The sequence below is a fragment of the Pristiophorus japonicus genome, chromosome 7, assembly GCF_044704955.1.
Source record: "Pristiophorus japonicus isolate sPriJap1 chromosome 7, sPriJap1.hap1, whole genome shotgun sequence".
NCBI classification, from domain to species: Eukaryota; Metazoa; Chordata; class Chondrichthyes; family Pristiophoridae; genus Pristiophorus; species Pristiophorus japonicus.
The window spans coordinates 88,158,693-88,169,160 of NC_091983.1; the positions used below are offsets into that span (position 1 = coordinate 88,158,693).

Sequence of the window (10,468 nt, forward strand, 5' to 3'; positions counted from 1 at the left end):
TTGCTTCCACGAGAGTTCACAGATGTTTCAATGAAGGACCCGATGTTCCAGTCCTGAACTCCAGTTGAGGGGGTGGAAGATGCCTGTGCGTGATTTTTTTTTAACGTGTGGTGACCGTTGCACATCAGCCACCACATGGGCTCGACACAGCTAGGCCTTTATCCAGTGGCAAGGGTTAACCAGGACGACTGGAGACCTGCTCTGTTGCATGGACATAGTGCGCACACATATCTCAGTGTGGGCTGGTCCGTGCTGCCCCTGGGCCCTCGGCTCTTCTGGGCCCCGTACCCTCATTCGCCGCACCTCCGCCACGATGTTCTAGGGCCCGGCGCTCCAGCTCTATTTATAGCTGTCATTTAGCACTGCCAAACTCCATTGTCGTTTATTTTCTAGTCTTTGTTTCCTCTGCCTTCCAAACTCGCTTGCTAATTTTCTGCCTTCTATTTCCAGCTTTTCTTCTTTCCCTTCTGAATCTACTCTGAGGTCCCCACCCCCCCTGCCAAGCTAGTTTAAACCCTCCCCAACAGCACGAGCAACCCCCCACCCCCTCTCCCCCTCATGAGGATATTGGTCGCGGCCCTATTGAGGTGCAACCCGTCCGACTTGTACAGGTCTCATCTCCCCCAGAAATGGACCCAATGCCTCAGCTCTCCCTCCTGCACCATCTCTCCAGCCACGCAATAATCTGCTCTATCTTCCTGTTTCTGTACTCACTAGCACGTGGCACAGGAGTAATCCAGAGGTTACTACCTTTGAGGTCCTGTTTTTTAATCTATTTCCTAGCTCCGTAAAATCTGTCTGCTGGACCTCATGCCTCTTTCTACTTATGTCGTTGGTACCGTCCCCCTTCAGAATGTCCTGCAGCCGCTTGGGGACATCCTTGTCCCTGCATCCTTGTCCCTGGCACCAGGGAGATAACATACCATCCTAGAGTCACGTATGCGGCCGCAGAAACGCCTGTCTGCTTCCCTCACTATCGAATCCCCTACCACTATAGCTCTTCTACTCTTCTTCTTCCTGCCCTGTGCAGCTGAGCCACCCGTGGGTGCCCTGGCTGCACCTCAGGTTATCGACATATGCTAAATGGAATTTTGAACTTTGGAAATACGCATATTAAGAGGATAATAACTCGTATTATCCAATTAAAAATGATTTTACTGCAGTAGGCAAGATATTAAAAAAGATTACAATGCATTGGAGGATGCGGGCATCGATCCCGCTACCTCTCGCATGCTAAGCGAGCGCTCTACCATTTGAGCTAATCCCCCCGATAAAGAAAAATACCGAAGAATGTTTGAAGAAGGATTAGCGGAGGCGGCCTGTACCTCGGAATCAGCACTGGGAGGCGCTGCAGGGCCGCGGCCGCGGGTTACGTTAAACCGCCGCTCCGCTCATTACCCTCGCCGCTCACTTGGTTCCTGCAACCCGTGCGAAAGCGGAACCATCTGCCGGTGAGCGCTTCACCACCCCCTCCTGGACACATCGTCCACCGGCCGTAATCTGATCGTTTCCCTGCTGTATTGGAAGCGGCATTTGTCTGGTCTGCTGCCCGCGCTCCCATTGGAGTGGTGGAAAAAAAAATGGATGTCCTTCGAGCCGGAATCGAACCAGCGACCTAAGGATAACTATGGAATGCTCTACAGTCCTCCGCTCTACCAGCTGAGCTATCGAAGGCGCTGATGAGTACACCGCGCTCCCCATTCATGTGTGCGCCGGAGCTGTGGCGCAAGCTTCCCGTGGTTCCGCCCCTTGGCTGTCAATCATCCGCCCGGCGCGATTGGCGCATGCGCTCTGCATCAACAGGAGCACCGCGGCCGCGTGCCTCTGGTCTTGGTCTTCAGCTGAGCAGCGCCGCCTTGGGCCAGCTGCAGGGTTGCAGTTTGTACCGTTCCCCCGCTGCCGGAGGTGATACCCAATCAAAACAACTCACTGCAAGTCGGTAAACAACTTGCCTTTGCAGGCACGCAGTTAAGGAAACATGGAAAGAAGAATGACAAAGTGCAGCTCCTGCACCACGTGGGAGGTTCAGGGTGACCACTGCAGAGCAGTCTCCCAATTGCTTCTCAGGTGTCAGGCAGTGATATAATGCAGTGGGTGCAAAGGGTTTTCATAAAATCATAGGGCAAGATTTTCCCCATTCACATTAAAAGTGTTTTTTTTTGTCCTTAAACTGAATTGCAGAAAATTCCCCAAAGCTTAATGGTGTTTTCAAAATATCGCCAAAAAGCGTATCGCTCTGGTGCAATGCGGAAAAAAAGCGCACCACCTAAGTTTAGCATTCGATTAACACAGTTTTAGAAAAAAAACGCACGAGAAAAGCAGGCGTTGCATCCTCAGAAACGTCAGTAAGTAGGAAGACCTGCAAAAAAGGTAAGTTAACATTTTTAATTATTTTGCAGCAATTACTTAGTTAAGGGTGTTGTAAATGTTTTCTGATTTTTTGCAATTTTTTTTGTGTTTTCTCCTCAGGGCCTGTATTTTTCATGTTGATAGGCCTTGGGCTAAAGTTGATGACATCGCAGTTTTTAACGCGAATCGTCATGGTACGCCGTTTTTTAAGGACAGGCGTATTTTGTGGCCAGATTTACCCCCTTAAAAACATGGCAAAATTTTTATTCTTATTTATTCACTATTTTGTTGCAACAACGGACTGGGGAATTTCTAGCACATAAAAATTTACAGCACGGAAGGAAGCCATTTCAGCCCATCACGTCTGTGCAAGCCAACCGACGAAGAGCTATCCAGCCTAATCCCACTTGCCAACTCTTGGTCCATAGCCTTGTAGGTTACGGCACTTTAAGTGCACATCCAAGTACTTTTAAAAAGTGATAAGGGTTTCTGTCTCTATCACCCTTTCAGGCAGTGAGTTCCAAACCCCCACCAGGTTGGAGAAGGAAGAGGAATAGCCAAAAGTCAGATTTCATATTGGAAGAAATAGAATTGATGTTCTGCAAAGCGAGTTTCAGCAATGAGGAAATAGATTGATCAGGATGACAGCAACTGAAAATTATACAGCACTTTACTGTAGAAAAGCATTCCAAACCATTTTATCAATGACAATTGGAAGTAAACATAGAAGCAGGAAGAGAGAAATTAGGAAATGGGGGAAAAAGCTTGTGATTAGACAGCTTTTGAGCACATTTTTAGAGGTGGAGTGGTAAAGTGGTCACCACATTACAGGAAAGATGTGCTTACACTAGAGCGGGTGCAGAGGAGATTTCATCATCATCATAGGCAGTCCCTCGGAATCGAGGAAGACTTGCTTCCACTCTTAAAATGAGTTCTTAGGTAGCTGAACAGTCCAATACGAGAACCACAGTCACTGTCACAGGTGGGACAGATGTCGTTGAGGGGAGGGGAGGGGTGGGTGGGACTGGTTTGCCGCATGCTCTTACCGCTGCCTGTGCTTGATTTCTGCATGCTCTCGGCGATGAGACTCAAGGTGCTCAGCGCCCTCCCGGATACACTTCCTCCACTTAGGGCAGTCTTTGCCCAGGGACACCCAGATGTCTGTGGGGATGTTGCACTTTATCAGGGAGGCTTTGAGGGTATCCTTGTAACATTTCCTCTGCTCACCTTTGGCTCGTTTGCCGTGAAGGAGTTCCGAGTAGAGCGCTTGCTTTGGGAGTCTCGTGTCTGGCATGCGAACAATGTGGCCTGCCCAGCGGAGCTGATCAAGTGTGGTCACTGCTTCAATGCTGGGGCTAGAAACATAGAAAATAGGTGCAGGAATAGGCCATTTGGCCCTTCGAGCCTTCACCACCATTCAATATCCTGTCCAAGTCACCCTACAGCCTCTTAGAATAGGATGTTGGCCTGGTCGAGGACGGTAATGTTGGTGCGTCTGTCCTCCCAGGGGATTTGTAGGATCTTGCGGAGACATCATTGGTGGTATTTCTCCAGCGGCTTGAGGTGTCTACTGTACATGGTCCATGTCTCTGAGCCATACAGGAGGGCAGGTATTACTACAGCCCTGTAGACCATGAGCTTAGTGGCAGTTTTGAGGGCCTTGTCTTCAAACACTTTCTTCCTCAGGCGGCCGAAGGCTGCACTGGCACACTGGAGGCAGTGTTGAATCTCGTCGTCAAGAGATTTACGAGGATGTTGTCAGGACTGGAAAATTTTAGCTACGAGGAAAGATTGGATAGGCTGTGTTGTTTTCTTTGGAACAGAGGAGGCTGAGGGGAGATTTAGCTGAGGTGTAAAATTATGAGAGGCCTAGATAGAGTGGATAGGAAGGTCTGTTTCCCTTAGCGGAGGGGTCAACAACAAAGGACATAGATTTAAAGTAGTTGGTAGAAGGATTAGTGGGGAGATGAGGAAAATAATTTTTACCCAGAGGGTGGCAGGCGTCTGGAACTCGCTCATCACATTTAAAAAGTACTTGGATGTGCACTTAAAGCGCCGAGACCTACAGGGCTACGGACTTAGTGCTGGAAGGTGGGATTAGGCTGGGTAACTTTTTTTGACCAACATGATCTCCTGTGTCGTAATTTTCCATGATTCTATGAAAGAGGTCTACAACAACAACTCACATTTATACAGCACCTTTAACGTAAAATATCTCCAGGCGCTTCACAGGAGTATTATCAAACAAAATTTGACACCGAGCCACATAAGGAGCTTTTAGGACAGAAGAGATAGGTTTTAAAGAGTGTCTTAAAGGAGGAAAGAGAGGCGGAGAGGTTTCGGGAGGGAATTCCAGAGCTTGGGGACTAGGTAGCTGAAGGCGTGGCCACCAATGATGGAGCAATTAAAATCGGGGATGTACAAGAGGCCAGAATTGGAGATGCGCAGAGATCTCGGTTGTAGGCAGTGAGTGTTCCCTCTAATTTATTTTGGCGCCACTCGGCCCCTTTTAAGGGGCTACGTGGGTCATTCAAAATATCGCACATGCGTGGTTTTTGTATTGAACAGCCAGCTACGCAGGATCCCTGCAGCGCCGCATAGCTTAAAGGGAACATCGGTTGTAGGGCTGGTGATAGGAAGGGGAGAGGCCATGGAGGGATTTGAAAACAAGGATGAGAATTTTAAAATGTATGCGTTGCCGGACCAGGAGCCAATGTAGGTCAGCGAGCACAGGGGTGATGGGTGAATGGGACCAGTCCATTGATATCTTCCTGAAGTTTACAGCTATCTTTCTCACTACACAGCCAATTATTGTATCACTTGCAAACTTCTTAATCATGCCCCCTACATTGAAGTCTAAATCATTGATATATACCACAAAAAGCAAGGGACCTAATATTGAGCCCTGCGGAACCCCACTGGAAACAGCCTTCCAGTCACAAAAACACTGTTTGACCATTGCCCTTTGCTTCCTGCCACTGAGGCAATTTTGGATCCAACTTGCCACTTTCCCTTGGATCACATGGGCTTTCACTTTTCTGACCAACCAGTCATGTGGGACCTTGTCAATGGCCTTTCTAAAATCCATGTAGACTACATCAAGTGCAGTACCCTCATCGACCCTCATCTTTACCTCCTCAAAAGATTCAATAAAGTTTGTCAGGCATGGCCTTCCCTTAACAAATCCATGCTGACTGTCCTTGATTAATCCATGACTTTCTAAATGAGGATTAATACTGTCCCGTAAAATTTTTTCCAATCATTTTCCCACCACCGAGGTTAGGTTGACTGGCCTGTAATGACTCGCTCTATCCCTTTCTCACTTTTTAAACAATGGCACAATATTAGCAGTCCTCTGGCAACATGCCTGTATTCAGAGAGGTTTGGAAAATGATGGTCAGAACATCCGCTGTTTCCTCCCTTGCCTCTCAACAGCTTGGGATATATTTCAGTCAGGCTTGGTAATTTATCTACTTTCAAAGATACTAAACCTTTTAATACTTCCTCTTTCTATATTTATGTCTTGATCAGCTTCGCTGGACAGGCCACATCGTTCGCATGCCAGACACGAGACTCCCAAAGCAAGCACTCTACTCAAAACTCCTTCACTGCAAACAAGCCAAAGGTGGGCAGAGGGAAATGTTACAGGGACACCCTCAAAGCCTCCCTGGAAAAAGTGCAACATCCCCACTGACACCTGGGAGTCCCTGGCCAAAGACCTAAGTGCAGGAAGCGCATCTGGGAGGGCGCTGAGCACCTCAACTCTCAACGCCGAGAGCATGCAGAAATCAAACATAGGCAGCGGAAAGAGCATATGGCAAACCTGTCCCACCCACCCTTTCCCTCACCCAAGCCTGTCCCACCTGTGGTTCTCGTATTGGACTGTTCAACTACTAAAGGACTCATTTTAAGAGTGGAAGCAAGTCTTCCTGATTCCGAGGGACTGCCTATGATGATGATCTGTTTATCCCTTCTGCCATTGGAAATAGTTCCTCTTTATTTACACTATCAAACCCCTTTATGATTTTGAACACCTCGATCAAATCTCCTCTTAACCTTCTCTGCTCTAAGGAGAAAACCCCCAGCTTCTCCAGTCTCTCCATATAACTGAAGCCCCTCACACCTGGTACCATTTTAGCAAATCTTTTCTGCACCCTCTTCAAGGCCTTGACATCCTTCCAAAAGTGTGGTGCCCAGAATTGAACACAATATTCCAGCTGAGGCCCATAAGAACATAAGAAATAGGAGCAGGAGTAGGCCATACGGCCCCTCGAGCCCATTCCGCCATTCAATACGATCATGGCTGATCCGATCATGAACTCAGGTCCACTTCCCTACCCGTTCCCCATAACCCCTTATTCCCTTATTGGTTAAGAAACTATCTATCTCTGTCTTAAATGTTTTCAATTACCTAGCGCTCTGAGGCAGCGAATTCCACAGATTTACAACCCTCTGAGAGAAGAGATTCCTCCTCTTCTCAGTTTTAAATGGGCGGTCCTTTATTCTAAGATTATACCCTCTAGTTCTAGTCTCCCCTATCAGTGGAAACATCCTCACTGCATCCACCTTGTCAAGCCCCCTCATAATCTTAAATGTTTCGATAAGATTACCTCTCATTCTTCTGAATTCCAATGAGTAGAGGCCCAACCACTCAACCTTTCCTCATAAGTCAAGCCCCTCATCTCTGGAATCAATCTAGTGAACCTTCTCTAAACTGCCTCCAAAGCAAGTATATCCTTTCGTAAATATTGTAAGTGGTTTTGCCCTTGGTGGTTTCGAATCACCCCACTTACAACAGTTCTAGACACCGGAATTATAGTGGTGAACAGAAATACACAGTTATAGCCAGATCTTTCAGTCTCAACCATCATAATGATTTTATTCAAGTTAAAGCACACACCTGTGTTAATTCCTGGATTCTTTTACTTCAATCTGGTTCAGTAAAATTACTGAGTCGAATACCTCTTGTGCTTTGAACAAAGCAGTCTTTATTACCGGCCAGTAAGACCTATCAGACAGAAGATATACTCTCTGGATAGAGCGTACACACTCCCTACGGATAGGTGAAGTTACATCGTAAAGCGTTAACAGTTATACAGTTTTGAAATCAGATAACAAAATACAAATGGATTGACAGTCTAACTCAGCCACTCATTAGTCAATCTATATGAGATGTTCTTCTTGAAAGCTCAAGTATTGCCTCTAAATGTTTCAATCTAATGGTGTGACTATTTACTGAGACCTTGCAATTCTGCAGATGTATTTCATGTTACAATTATATATTATTGGCAGGATTAGTGACTTGAAACCTTGAGACAGACTGTTAGCTATGCTGATGTTGCACTATTTGCAATCTGACATTCTCCCAGCTATTCTTCCATGGCTTATACATCTTCATATATCCCGTTTACTTTACTGTCCTTAATTCCATATATTCCGTTCAGATATCCACATCCCCCCATTTATCATTCTATGATAACATTTAGGATCATTCTATGAGTATTGCATTGTTGAGTAGTTCTCTAGTTTGTTGGATCATAACCCGGGAACCCTTGACCACAAGAGGGTCTGCTAACCTTGTCATTGCTTTACAGCAGAGGTTAAGGCAACCAACAATCAAACAGCAGGTAATTATTATGAGGAGAACAATTGCGCCATTAGATAGGATCTCCAAGATCCACCCAGAAACCAATCAAACCTGCTAAGTTCTTTTGCTGGTGTGGATAACTTTTTCACCTCCCTCCTTATGTGATCGGCAAGGTGGGTTATGTTTTCTGAACTATCAGGAATGTAAGTGCAACATTCAGATCCTATCAGGGCACACGTTCCCCCTTTCTCAGCTAACAGGTAATCGAGGGCCATTCGGTTTTGTAATGCTACGGTCCTTATCGCTACCATTTCAGCTGTGATGCCCTCCAGAGCCTCAGCAGTGCGGTTAGCTACCTGTCTAACAGTCTCAGTTAGGGTCAGGGGAACGGTGCGCAAAGGAATTCCCCCTTTAGAATGTATAGGGATATGTGAACACACCCAGCATCTAGTGAAGTGCCCTTTTTCCGCATAAACGTAAGACATATACAAAAAGGTGTTTACATGGAGCTCTCGCCTTTGTCTTCCTTCCCGTGCACCAAAACTGTCATATATCAACACTATTATGCAGACAGTAGCATACAGACACAGTCTCATCTTATAAATAGTCCAATTATTTAGCTGATAAAAAGAGTTCTGTTTTCACGTTTCCCTTCAGGTTTCCGTCAGTGTATTTGGCTGTTTGACAGGTAAGAGTTCAAACTGATCCTCCTTCAACTGCCTTGTTCAGCTATAGGGAGGAGGAGATCTGGAACAGAAACAGGAATTAGACTAACCAGCAAAATTTGTTTAAATGGTGATGAGCTTGCAGTGGTGCAGGTGAACCCAGGCACTTTTCCCCTCAAGCTTGGCTGCAGTGGGGGTAGTGAGTGACACCTAAAAAGGCCCCTCCCATTGTGGCTCTAATCCCTTCCGAATCCATACTTCCCTGGTGCCACGAGGGACAATTCGGGTAAAACTGGGAGGTCGAGGTGAGCATCTTGAACCTGGTTGTGAACTAGTCGCAGAGCCTGAGTCAGAGAAAGAACATAGGTGGTCATCGGTCGAGCTGAGATCTCATATCTAGGAACAATTTCCCTCATTAACACCTTAACAACAGTCTGAGTCTTATCGTCCAGGTTAGGGTAGGCTTCAATCCATCTGCTAAACACATCTACTATTACTAACACATATCTGTAACACTGAACTTTTTGCAACTCAATGTAGTCCAACTGAAATGTCTCAAAGGGACCTTCGGGTAGGGGCGTTTTACCCCAATCACAGGGGACTCCCTTCCCTGGATTATGTTGCTGGCCAACCAGGCAACGACTACTGATGTTCTGGGTGAGCGCCTGGAGTTTAGGGTGCCACCAAGTAGCCAAAAGTGTGTCACTCGTGGTCCTTGCTCCACAATGAGTAGCAAAATGCAGACATTCTATAACCCATGAGGCCAACTCGTCAGACATGCAAGTCTGTTCCGCGGGAGTGGTCCAGAGTTTAGAAACATTGTCATAAGTACATGCATAATATTTCCACAACAGTTTATCTTTTTCAGGAGCGTCCCCCTGTGCTTTTATAACATCTTGGATGGTTGGCATTGGTTTTTCCGAGGCTAACTTATCCTTCGCAGGATTTTTAGTCTGACTCATAATTTTGGGCACTACCATCTGTTGGTCACGAGAGGCCTGTTTGGCCTCTTGGTACAATGGCAATGCGTTTGGGGAACATGAGGGCTTGCAACAAATCAGATACTAGCTGTTTATGAGATATCTCATTCCCCTGTGAGGTTAGGAATCCCCTATTTTTCCATAATTGTCCGAAATCATGCGCCACCCCAAAGGCATACCTAGAGTCGGTATAGATATTGACTTTGAGATCTTTGGCCAAGATACAGGCTTGGGTGAGGGCGAATTGTTGAGCAGAATTCCAAGACCTGATTCTCCTGGTTTACTATGGCGTATCCTGAGATTCGTGTATCTTCTGGATTAATAGAAGTACTTCCGTCAACATACATAAACAATCATGACTGGGTTCTTCCTCATCTTGGGGTGGCTCAGTAAGAATACAGTCTGGATCTTCCATCAACTAAATCTTCCCTGACTGATGTGGCCTCTTAAATTAAAGATAAGCAATCATGACTGGGTTCTTCCTCATCTTGGGGTGGCTCAGTAAGAAAACAGGCTGGATTAATTGCAGTACAGTGCCGAAAAGTCAGTTTAGCATTGCCTGTGATTTCAGTGGGTTCTGTCGGATAGAGGGCCAGTCCACATTGCCCTGCACTGGGATCTCAATTAATGGGAGTATAACCCACTTGGGAGGGGTCCTCTGCCCACACATGAGGATCCACATAGTCAGGTATGTCCGAGCCAGTATGATGCTGTAGAGTCGTTAAGACCTTCTCGGGGTCCCCATGAAATTGGACTGTTCGGCCATGTTTTACGATTTGCACATCCCGGATGGTAGGGTCAGCCTCATCTATGGCCTTACGTACCATAACTCCCAAATCTTTAGCATGGTGAGGGGCTAATACTTCACGAGCAATATGCGGTGCCAT

At 46.4% G+C, this 10,468-nt stretch overlaps 2 non-coding genes across 2 annotated transcripts; both read right to left on the minus strand.

Moving 5' to 3' along the window:
- Positions 1–1,195: 1,195 nt before the first annotated feature.
- On the minus strand, positions 1,196–1,268 carry trnaa-agc (transfer RNA alanine (anticodon AGC)). Its single transcript has one exon. It is a non-coding gene; the product is annotated as a tRNA-Ala (tRNA).
- Positions 1,269–1,587: 319 nt separating this feature from the next.
- On the minus strand, positions 1,588–1,674 carry trnay-gua (transfer RNA tyrosine (anticodon GUA)). The gene is given in 2 exon segments: positions 1,588–1,623; positions 1,638–1,674. It is a non-coding gene; the product is annotated as a tRNA-Tyr (tRNA).
- Positions 1,675–10,468: the final 8,794 nt, after the last annotated feature.